Raw genomic sequence first — 12,753 nt, forward strand, 5'->3', positions numbered from 1 at the left:
AGGCGCCATAAAGGGGCCAAAAATAAGCATTTTTGTAACTTCCAGACATAACTTGTGTGTTAGTGTATGGATCTCTCTGACATTGTACCACAAGGTTCCATATCACAAAGGGAATGCTGGGATTGATTTTGGGGGTAATTGCCTCCAAATTTTAGGAATTAGGGGCCAAAAAGGGGAAAAAAACAAGCATTTTTCTAGTTTCATGACAATAACTTGTGTGTAAGTGTATGGATCTCTCTGACATTGTACCATAAGGTTCCATATCACAAAGGGAATGCTGGGATTGATTTTGGGGGTAATTGCCTCCAAATTTTAGGAATTAGCGGCCAAAAAGGTGCAAAAAACAAGCATTTTTCTTGTTTCATGACAATAACTTGTGTGTAAGTGTATGGATCTTTATGAAATTGTACTACAAGGTTCCATATCACAAAGGGAAAGCTGGAATTGATTTTGGGGGTAATTGCCCACAACGTTTAGGAATAAGGGGCCAAAAAGGAGCCAAAAATAAGCATTTTTCTAGTTTCAGGACAATAACTTGTGTTCAAGTGTATGGATCTCTCTGAAATTGTACTGCAAGGTACCAAACCACAAAGGGAAGGCTGGGATTGATTTTGGGGGTAATTCCCTAGAAATTTGAGGAATTAGGGGCCATAAAGGGGCAAAAAAACAAGCATTTTTCTAGTTTCAGGACAATAACTTGTGTGTAAGTGTATGGATCTTTATGAAATTGTACTGCAAGGTTCCATATCACAAAGGGAAAGCTGGGTTTGAGTTTGGGGGTAATTGTCCGACCTCCCGTTGAAGACAAAAAAATCCCGTGTATGAAATATTTCATGAATGAAAAATTTCAGCCCAACATATCTGGTGTAACTGACATTACTGAAGTTATATTTTACCTGTAAATCAATTAACATGCATAATTATATGGCCTCACTTGTCACCTTGGGTGTCAAACATACTGGTAATAAACGATTTTTACCTCAGGCTAACTGCCGTTGTGTAATAAAACTTTGTTTATTTAAAATGAATGTTGGGTTACTTCCCTTGATTTATCCTGTTTTAAGTAACTTTCTTTTAAATAATGTAAATTTTTAAAAGAATATAAATAAAATATAAATTGAACAAATAATCATAAAAGGATGGTAATTAAATGATTTTAAATGTTTTAGGACAAATAAAAAAATAATAATTTGAAAATTATTTGAGGGTTCTATACTTCCTTTCAAGGCTTAAATTGAAATTTATATAATAACTTTGACCCACAATTACAGTTTGAATGTGTTGCTTATCATGCATTAAAAAATCTACTTGCATAAAGATAAAAATAAAAGCTCTACTTGCAGATAGATAAGCAAATGTTCTGATTGCAATGAATAATGGTAAAAAAGATATGACCTAAAAAATTAAAAGAACATACTGAAAAAGAAGAATGTTAGATTGAACAAGTTGAAATTTTAAAAAGATAGAGAAAATTTATAAGTACAAAGGTACTATAAACATAATACATTCGGATGGAAAGTTGAAGAAAACACACTTTAACAGACAATTTCTACAGCACAAGGTTACATTTACAACAGAATTTATGTCGATTAAAAACATCCTGATCTGAGTCCTAATCTCCAAAACTCCTGATCTTAGTTTCACAGTCCATCACATGTATGTGTACTGCAAGGTACCATACCACAAAGGGAAGGCTGGGATTGAGTTTGGGGGTGATGAATCATAAGGGGGTTCAAAAAATTTTTTTTGGGGGGGGGATTTTTTTTTCCTTTTTTTCTTTAAAATTTTCCATTTTAAATTGGTTATTTCTGATTTATATATAAAAGCAAATAATAATGATATGGTTTGAATAGATAAATTAAAAAATTTTAAGTTCTTAGACCACATTTATTCTGTGTCAGAAACCTATGCTGTGTCAAATATTTAATTACAATCCAAATTCAGTGCTGTATCAAGCTTGAATGTTGTGTCCATACTTGCCCCATCTGTTCAGGGTTCGACCTCTGTGGTCGTATCAAGCTGCGCCCCAGTGGAGCATTTTATTTATATTATTGCATTCGGATTTGGTTACTATTTGTGTTGCCCATATATCTCTATAAATATGACAAGGGTATTTCCGCGATCCTAATTAATATAAGGACAATTGTTTTTCATTGATCTCGGGAGGAAAACAATATTTTGTGTTTGATATAGCAGCACATTTTTCCCAATTTTAATACTGCATGCTGCAAAAAATGTACAGGACAGGAGGTCCTGTAGTTCACAGGATGGTGGCGGACCTCCAAGTTTTTTACAGGTCATGACCTGCGGGCTTATGATGTTTGGGTTGGTCTGCTTTATAACCAAAACTGAAACTTAACATAGTGTCATTATACAATTTATGACATAAATTTATGGTTTTATGAAATACTGGAACACTTATAAACAAGGAATGACTAGAATTGTTGTAAAGAAACATATTCACTGACATATATGCATCTTTACTAGAATGTTTTCATGAGTAGAGTATTTGCATCAGAAAAATGTAGATATTTAAGATTCAAGACAATTTAGGAGTGTGTTAAAAAAAAATCAACCATTGAATCTTCCTCAATTGAAAAAAAATTCGTAAGGGTTCCGCGGAACCCAGTGTCTCGCCTACTTTTTCTGTTAATCGCAGGCTCTACAAAAACGAGGAAGTAAATCAATAAAAATATTTCACTTGATACTATCTTTTGATTGTAAGAAGCTTCAGTCCAAGTTTGGTAAAAATCCAGGATAGTTTATGAATCTAATAAATGTTTAAAAACTGCAGACTGAATGTAATTTTATCTGGAAGAAAACAAAATTTCCTTCTAGATACTAGCATTTGATCATAAACAAGCTTCTGTCCAAGTTTGATACAAATCCAAAAAAGTATAAGAAAGTTATTAAAATTTTAAAAACTTTAACCACAGAGTGAATGTGTTGTTTCCTGGCAGAAAATCTAAGTCCATTTAAAAGTAAAATACGGAACAAATAGATTTATTTTTTTACAAAATTTTCTTCTAGATACTATCTTATGATCATAAACAAGCTTCTGTCCAAGTTTGGTACAAACCCAGGATAGTTTAAGAAAGTTATTAAAATTTTAAAAACTTTAACCACAGAGTGAATGTAATATTTCCCGGCAGAAAAACTAAGTCCATTCATAAGTAAAATACGGAAAAAATGGAATTCTATTTTTACAATATTTACTTCTGGATACTATCTTATGATCATAAACAAGCTTCTGTCCAAGTTTGGTAGAAATCCAGGATAGTTTAAGAAAGTTATTAAAATTTCAAAAACTTTTAACCACAGAGTGAATATTTGTGGACGCCGCCGCCGCCGACAACGCCGACGGAATGTAGGATCGCTATGTCTCGCTTTTTCGATTAAAGTCGAAGGCTCGACAAAAAGACAACTTAAAAAAATATATTAGACATCTGACTGTTATAAAGGTTATATTTTGAAAGATATGTTGATGCCCGACTTTAATTAAAACAAACAAAAATCTTAAGACTAGCTTTGGGGTGAAATCCATAGCACCCCATTAAAAGTAAATGGTCTGGACTGAAATGTTTTGACTGCTTAATTAAATTGGCAGCATAGCTCCTAGCTAAGGACATATTTCAATTCAATTCACACAGGCCACACAGTTTGGGTATATTTAATATTGTAAGAGAGAGAATAATTGCAATGAGTGGGACAGCCCCCCCTTATCCTAAAGGAGCATACTCATTGCAATCGAAAATAGATTTGATACAGAGAGAATATATTTATTTCTCAAGCCAACCATTCATTTTCTCTACATCTTTGTGTAGTTTGTGTGGCTTCTTATTGATTTAACATTTCAAATGCGTCCTTCCATCGTACAGGTGTGTTTACAGGTATCCAAGAAGTCATGGAGGAGTGGTTACATCTTTGTCGTCTTCACGATGATTTAAAGAAAATATGGCATACTTCAGGCTGCTGTCGAATTGTTGAACCACTGATATTGGTTCCATAAAGTCAGTCTCAAAAGATTCTGTATCCGATTTGTTTGAGACGGAAACGGTTATTGTGTCGGTTTTATGAATATCCGCTGCATCATCGTCAATCATATCATCCAAGACATCATTCCGTGTGCATTTCTGCCTGAATCAGTATAAACAGTTTACTATGAAACTTTTCTGTGTATTATTTGTCTTAAAATTGACAGAAGATGACAGAATAAAGTACTCCTTCATGACTTTGTGGATACCTGTAAACAATCTCCATGTGCTTTACCATTAAAGGGTCCGATTAATGCTTGACAGGGAGGGAAGAAAAACCGAACTTCAAACATGCAATTGACCTAGACTCAAAATCAATTCCGGAAACTACCCGAAATTCCAGATCGAGTCAATAGAAGTATTAAAAATAATTTCTTCAAATTAAAAGCAATAAAATGTTCACAGTCGGGTGGATTTTCGAAGGTCGGTCGGTAAACTGCAAACAAACAATATTTTAATTTAAGCCTAGACTATTTTCATATTACCGACTTTTGACTCCAGAGTTTATATTTTTTTCGACAGGTTACCTACTCTTTGGTTGGACATCCTGGTACTCGGTCAACTAAGAGCAACGTAAAAAAGTAAAATAAAGCTTTCAATCTGTATAATTTAGGGGTAAAGTTAACTCTTTTATATTTTCTATACACTACAATTCATATTACCGACTTTTGAACATATCAACCAGTTTGTTTAGATTCTCATCTGTGAGAGTTCCAGGGCCCTCTCTGCAAATCCTCATTATGACACCCAGGTGATCATGTATCAGCCTATTCCTCTCTGGTGTGCAAATGTTATTCATGAGACTAAAATTTAGTCTCATGAATAACATTTTGCACACCAGAGAGGAATAGAATCAACATGAGGGTGGCACTGGGAGTGGGATTGACGGTCAGTTTCACTTTGCACAGGAGCAGAGTTCATTTCAAGTGAATTATGCTCAGGTGTTTGTGTAGAAACAATTTGTTCAGAACTTGTACTAGGGTCTGAAGTGACTGCTTTAGTGCCTTAATCCTCCACAACCACGGCATCAGCCTGTTCTACATCCATAAAAGTAGAAACATTTTCGTTCAAGATATCAGTCCCTGTAGTATCAGTACTAATTTTGGATTTTACAAAGCCAAACATACAGACCACACGAAATTCGTCGGACAAATCCGGTGAATAATGGATTGGTCTGGTAAAATTTTGTTGAATTCCGGTCCGAATGTCCAGTGTTGTTTATCGTCTGGTTTTGTTTTTTTTATTATCGTATTTCCGGTAGATTACTACTTACGTTGTATTTTCAAATTTATATATGAAAGGATTCTAACTTTAGGCAAAATAAGTTTGTTACTTCATAAGAACGTGATGAAGGTTGCCTTAAGTAAATTTGTAATCCATTTATTGCATTAAAAATGTCATATTCCTTTCCAAATAGCATGTCAAACACCGTTTATTTTTGTAAATTTTCTTCATCCACCATTGAAATATATGTATGAACTACGGATCAGAGTAGGGATTCACCTGAAACGGACCAGCTATGACCGAAATCAGGATTCTTACGATGTTGACTATGGACGCATGAATGGCACAGCTGACAGAACAATATAGATCCCAAAAGGAAAAAATACGCATTCCACACGCATTAACATACTTTTGGTTAGATCTACTTGATTAATATATATATTTCCATGTATATGCACTGTTTCAATTTATTAATAAATGTTGCTCAACTCTGGGACTATTATACTAATATCATTATATTATGTCCCAGTTTAACTTTGTTAAATTTATATATCTTTTTAATGAGAAACACTGAATTTCATAATAATTTAACAGAGTAGTTTTTTAATTGAATTTTAATTGATATAACAACTTTCTTTTCCTTTTTGATATTAAAAAAGTTCTTTTTTTTTTATTAGTGATAGATATTAAGTTGGTAGTTTCTGACAAGAGGTCTTATATAATTATGCAACTAGATATGATAAACTTTAACAACTTTGAATTTGAACTGTTACTTTAATTATATACCCAGGTATGAATTGAACAACATAAAAAAAAAATAAGATAATGGCCCTTTATATTATAGTAAAAACCAAATATTGTATCTCCGCGAGCGTTTCAAATCTCACCAATTCTCCCTATCAGTTTCAAAAAGAGAAGTCACTTCTCCCTATGATTCTGAAGTAGTGTGAGCCCTGAAGGATAACATGATTGGATTATTAAAATATACGGAAGGAGCCATTCCTGGTAAAGCTGCAAAAAAGAAAATAACGGACGATGAAAGGAAAGAAAAAAACAAAGTATATGAGACACACAGACCATCATGGAAATTGAATAAAAAATGGCAAGAAAATTGGCCGTGGCTGAAGTTTGAAAATGACACAATGACTTGCTCTGTCTGTGTAGATTACTATAGCAACATAAATAAACAGGGTTCAAATGGCCTACAGGGGCAAAACAAATTTATAACAGGCTGTACAAACAGAAAGATCAGTGCATATTCCTGAAATGCATTCAAGCAATTGTGCACAACTTTCATCAAAATATACACTCTTGTCACATGATTTTTTTTTTGTGCATTTTGGAGAGGAGTAGGGCACAGCAAGTCATAAGTTTGCTGTATTTTGTCAGATAATATACAATTAAATGTTAAATATAATTGGTCTGGTAAAATTTCATTCGTTCTGGTAACTAGGTTGTTTTATACCAGACCGAATATCCTGTAAAAATAAAATTCATTCGTGTAGTCTGACATATCAAGTTTTTTACAATCATAGGCATCTTTGCCTTTTTAGCTCACCTGACCTGAAAGGTCAAGTGAGCTTTTCTCATCACTTTGCGTCCGTCGTCCGTCGTCCTGCGTCCGTCGTCCTGCGTCCGTCGTCCGTCGTCCGTCGTCCGTAAACTTTTACAAAAATCTTCTCCTCTGAAACTACTGGGCCAAATTAAACCAAACTTGGCCACAATCATCATTGGGGTATCTAGTTTTAAAAATGTGTGGCGTGACCCTGTCAACCAACCAAGATGGCCGCCACGGCTAAAAATAGAACATAGGGGTAAAATGCAGTTTTTAGCTTATAACTCAAAAACCAAAGCATTAAGAGCAAATCTGACATGGGGTAAAATTGTTCATCAGGTCAAGATCTATCTGCCCTGAAATTTTCAGATGAATCGGACAATCCGTTATTGGGTTGCTGCCCCTGAATTGGTAATTTTAAGGAAATTTTGCTGTTTTTGGTTATTATCTTGAATATTATTATAGATAGAGATAAACTGTAAACAGCAATAATGTTCAGCAAAGTAAGATTTACAAATAAGTCAATATAACCGAAATGGTCAGTTGACCCCTTTAGGAGAAATTGCCCTTTATAGTCAATTTTTAACCATTTTTCGTAAATCTTAGTAATCTTTTACAAAAATCTTCTCCTCTGAAACAACTGGGCCAAATTAAACCAAACTTGGCCACAATCATCATTGGGGTATCTAGTTTAAAAAATGTGTGGCGTGACCCGGCCAACCAACCAAGATGGCTGCCACAGCTAAAATAAAACATAGGGGTAAAATGCAGTTTTTGGCTTATAACTCAAAAACCAAAGCATTTAGAGCAAATCTGACATGAAGTAAAATTGTTTATCAGGTCAAGATCTATCTGCCCTAAAATTTTCAGATGAATCGAACAACCTGTTGTTGGGTTGCTGCCCCTGAATTGGTAATTTTAAGGAAATTTTGCTGTTTTTGGTTATTATCTTGAATATTATTATAGATAGAGATAAACTGTAAACAGCAATAATGTTCAGCAAAGTAAGATTAACAAATAAGTCAACATGACTGAAATGGTCAGTTGATCCCTTTAGGAGTTATTGCCCTTTATAGTCAATTTTTAACAATTTTTCGTAAATCTTAGTAATCTTTTACAAAAATCTTCTCCTCTGAAACTACGTGGCCAAATTAAACCAAACTTGGCAACAATCATCATTTGGTTATCTAGTTTTAAAAATGTGTGGCGTGACCTGGTCAACCAACCAAGATGGCTGCCACGGCTAAAAATAGAACATAGGGGTAAAATTCAGTTTTTGGCTTTTAACTCAAAAACCAAAGCATTTAAAGCAAATCTGACATGGGGTAAAATTGTTCATCAGGTCAAGATCTATCTGCCCTGAAATTTTCAGATGAATCGGACAACCCGTTATTGGGTTGCTGCCCCTGAATTGGTAATTTTAAGGAAATTTTGCTGTTTTTGGTTATTATCTTGAATATTATTATAGATAGAGATAAACTGTAAACAGCAATAATGTTCAGCAAAGTAAGATTTACAAATAAGTCAATATAACCGAAATGGTCAGTTGACCCCTTTAGGAGTAATTGCCCTTTATAGTCAATTTTAACCATTTTTTCGTAAATCTTAGTAATCTTTTACAAAAATCTTCTCCTCTGAAACTACTGGGCCAAGTTAATTATAGATAGAGATAATTGTAAGCAGGAAAAATGTTCAGTAAATTAAGATGTACAAACACATCACCATCACCAAAACACAATTTTGTCATGAATCCATCTGCGTCCTTTGTTTAATATTCACATAGACCAAGGTGAGCGACACAGGCTCTTTAGAGCCTCTAGTTATACGACCACCAAAAAATTTTTTGTGGTCGTATATTGGTATGACGTTAGCGTCGTCGTCGTCGTCCGAAGACACATTAGTTTTCGCACTCTAACTTTAGTTTAAGTGAATGGATCTTTATGAAATTTTACCATCAGGTTCAATACCACAAAAGGAAGGTGGGGATTGATTTTGGGGGTTATGGTACCAACAGTTAAGGAATTAGGGGCCAAAAATAAGCATTTTTGTAACTTCCAGACATAACTTGTGTGTTAGTGTATGGATCTCTCTGACATTTTACCACAAGGTTCCATATCACAAAGGGAATGCTGGGATTGATTTTGGGGGTAATTGCCTCCAAATTTTAGGAATTAGGGGTCAAAAAAGGGCTAAAAACAAGCATTTTTCTAGTTTCATGACAATAACTTGTGTGTAAGTGTATGGATCTCTCTGACATTGTATCACAAGGTTCCATATCACAAAGGGAATGCTGGGATCGATTTTGGGGGTAATTGCCTCCAAATTTTTGGAATTAGGGGCCAAAAAGGTGCAAAAAACAAGCATTTTTCTTGTTTCATGACAATAACTTGTGTGTAAGTGTATGGATCTTTATGAAATTGTACTACAAGGTTCCATATCACAAAGGGAAAGCTGGAATTGAGTTTGGGGTAATTGCCCAAAAAGTTTAGGAATTAGGGACCATAAAAGGGCAAAAAAACAAGCATTTTTCTAGTTTCAGGACAATAACTTGTGTGTAAGTGTATGGATCTTTATGAAATTGTACTGCAAGGTTCCATATCACAAAGGGAAAGCTGGGTTTGAGTTTGGGGGTAATTGCCCTAAACATTTAGGAATTTGGGGGCAAAAAGGGGCCAAAAAACAAGCATTTTTCTAGTTTCCAGACAATAACTTGTGTTCAAGTGTATGGATCTCTCTGAAATTGTACTGCAAGGTACCATACCACAAAGGGAAGGCTGGGATTGAGTTTGGCGGTGATGAATCATAAGGGAGTTCAAAAAATTGGGGGGGGGGGGGGGATTTTTTTTTCCTTTTTTTTCTTTAAAATTTTCCATTTTAAATTGGTTATTTCTGATTTATATATAAAAGCAAATAATAATGATATGGTTTGAATAGGTAAATTAAAAATTTTTTAGTTCTTAGACCACTTTCATCATTCTGTGTCAGAAACCTATGCTGTGTCAAATATTTAATTACAATCCAAATTCAGTGCTGTATCAAGCTTGAATGTTGTGTCCATACTTGCCCCAACTGTTCAGGGTTCGACCTCTGCGGTCGTATCAAGCTGCGCCCCAGCGGAGCATTTTATTTTAATTTGCGAACTTAATATTTTGAATTACGAGAGGAGGATCATCATTTTGTCTGTTTGGGCATGCTCAATTCACAGCGAAAAAATAAACCAGACAGGCATATCTTTGCTTTGTACGACATTGCCAAAAAACATATAGTAAAAATTTACTTATGAGAAAATAATGAAAACCTTTTAGTTTTTCATGTAGGCATATATTTACAATGTTACTCAGATAATAACACAGCACCATCACTTCATACCATTCTAAATTCTTACTGTTAACCACCGGACGTCATCCAAATGCTGAACTAAGCTTACCCATTGTAAAAACTGGTTTACGAAATATGATAGTTACCTGTCTATATTCGACGTGATTTTCTTTGGAAACAGTACAACAACCTATATTTTGAACCAAATCATACAAACAATAAAATTATCAATTACCTTTCCGCTATAACTTGATTGAATCAGGAATTTTACGGGTTCAATTGGGAAAATTTCAGGTATTTTCTGATTGGGAACAGGGCCGATATTCGGCCCTAAAATAAAGGCAGGAAAATCACTGCTTCCGGTAAACTTTCGTTTTGTATGAAGTAAATATGACGGTGCAATCTGATTGGTCAAATTTTTCTGGTTACCTGTTTCATTTTACTAGTTACCAGATCAAAAACTAAACTTTATACTAAATAAAATAACCACGTTTGAAGTCTCTTAGATAAATATAATGTATATCTTTATTAATTTCAGTCTTTGCAAAAGAATAAAGGTTTTATTTTTCAAATCAGTTTGAATTTATTTATTTAAAATGTATTCAGTACTAACCGGAAGTCGAGGAATTAGAAATTCAATAGTCTGGGAAAATGTCAATAATTATCGTCACAAGTGTGTTATTCTGTTAGAGGGATATTCTCAAGGTACATGAAACATGTTTTATTGTAAAGATAAATCAATTACCGGCAGACTGATGTGTGTTATTCGTGAGAAATGCAAGGGAATGTTAGAAATATTGGTTGAACTGAACACATAGAAATTCGTTAGCTACCTTGTGATTTTTCGTACAGGTGTGGATAGTCCCCCTTTAAGGTAGCTGGGGTGTCTTCCTCCATCTTGGATTTTGAAATAGCAGATAACAATCGGTGTAGATCTTAAATGATATGTTCAAATTTAGAAAGTATTATGGAATTCATGTGTAAGACTTTTCATGTTAATATAGAAAATATGTCACTGTTTTATCATATTTTGCGGCTGTGTTTTACAAAAAACAGAATATTTATGTTTGATTAATTTTTTTTTCAACTTTGCCACATAAGGGGAGATAACTCAGATAAAGTAACTTTTATAATAGAATGTGTTATGAATTTACCTATTTATTATGTAGCAAGAAAACGAGTCCGGTGACCCAATTTTACCTTTTTAATACGACCGCAAAAAATTTGCGTTCATATAATGCTATTATGTCATCCTCGTCGTCGTTGTCATCCGAAGACACATTTGGTTTCCAGACAATAACTTTAGTTTAAGTGAATGGATCTCTATGAAATTTTACCAGAAGGTTCAATACCACAAAAGGAAAGTTGGGATTGATTTTGGGGGTTATGGTACCAACAGTTTAGGAATTGGGGGTAAAAAAACAAGCATTTTTGTAGTTTCCGGACAATAACTTGTGTGTAAGTGTATGGATCTCTCTGAAATTGTACCACAAGGCTCCATATCACGAAGGTAAGACTGGGATTGAGTTAGGGGGTAATTGCCCCAAATGTTCTGGAATTAGGGCCAAAAAAGGGGCCAAAAAACAAGCATTTTTGTTGAGCCTGAGACTTTTGTCGCAAAAGCGAGACATAGAGATCCTACATTCCGTCGGCAGCGGCGTCCAAAAATATTCACTCTGTGGTTAAAGTTTTGGAAATTTTAATAACTTTCTTAAACTATCCCGGATTTCTACCAAACTTGGACAAAAGCTTGTTTATGATCATAAGATAGTATCCAGAAGTAAATTTTGTAAAAAAAAATCCTGTTTTTCCGTATTTTACTTATAAATGGACTTAGGTTTTCTGCCAGTTCACATTACATTCACTCTGTGGTTAAAGTTTTTAAAATTTTGATAACTTTCTTAAACTATCCTGGATTTGTACCAAACTTGGATGGAAGCTTGTTTATGATCAAAAGCTAGTATCTAGAAGGAAATTTTGTAAAAATATATTTCCTGTTTTTCCGTATATTACTTATAAATGGACTTAGTTTTTCTTCCAGTTAACATTACATACAGTCTGTAGTTAGTTTTTATACGACCACAAAAAAATTTTGTGGTCGTATATTGGTATGACGTTGGCGTCGTCGTCGTCCGGCGTCGTCGTCGTCCGAATACATATTGGTTTTCGCACTCTAACTTTAGTTTAAGTGAATGGATCTTTTTGAAATTTGACCATAAGGTTAAATACCACAAAAGGAAGGTTGGGATTGATTTTGGGGGTTATGGTACCAACAGTTAAGGAATTAGGGGCCAAAAATGAGCATTTTCTAGTTTCCAGACAATAACTGTGGAACGGTGTATGGATCTCTCTGAAATTATACTACAAGTTTCCATACCACAAAGGGATGGTTAGGATTTGCTTTGGGGGGTTATGGCTCAAACCGTTTAGGAATTAGGGGCAAAAAAGGGGGAAAAACAAGGTTGTCCTGGTTAATGGACAAATACTTTAGTACAAAACATAATTTAAAGCAGTGTAAGGGAGATAAATCAAATACATCATTGAAATTATCTCCCTTACACTGCTTTTAAATTATGTATAAAGTAATGGTTAATGAACAATAAAGATAATCTAAAACAGTGT

At 34.3% G+C, this 12,753-nt stretch overlaps 2 protein-coding genes across 3 annotated transcripts in view; one reads left to right on the forward strand and one right to left on the reverse strand.

Annotated features, from left to right (window-relative positions):
* The window catches only part of LOC127733126 (TNFAIP3-interacting protein 2-like), a 205,881-nt gene that overhangs the window by 39,316 nt on the left and 153,812 nt on the right, over positions 1 to 12,753 (reverse strand). The gene's annotated exons all lie outside the window — the stretch shown is intronic.
* Positions 1 to 12,753, forward strand: part of LOC127733110 (tudor domain-containing 6-like) — a 102,053-nt gene that overhangs the window by 7,545 nt on the left and 81,755 nt on the right. The window lies entirely within an intron of this gene.

The sequence above is a fragment of the Mytilus californianus genome, unplaced genomic scaffold (genome assembly GCF_021869535.1).
Source record: "Mytilus californianus isolate M0D057914Y unplaced genomic scaffold, xbMytCali1.0.p SCAF_3, whole genome shotgun sequence".
In the NCBI taxonomy this organism is placed as follows: domain Eukaryota; kingdom Metazoa; phylum Mollusca; class Bivalvia; order Mytilida; family Mytilidae; genus Mytilus; species Mytilus californianus.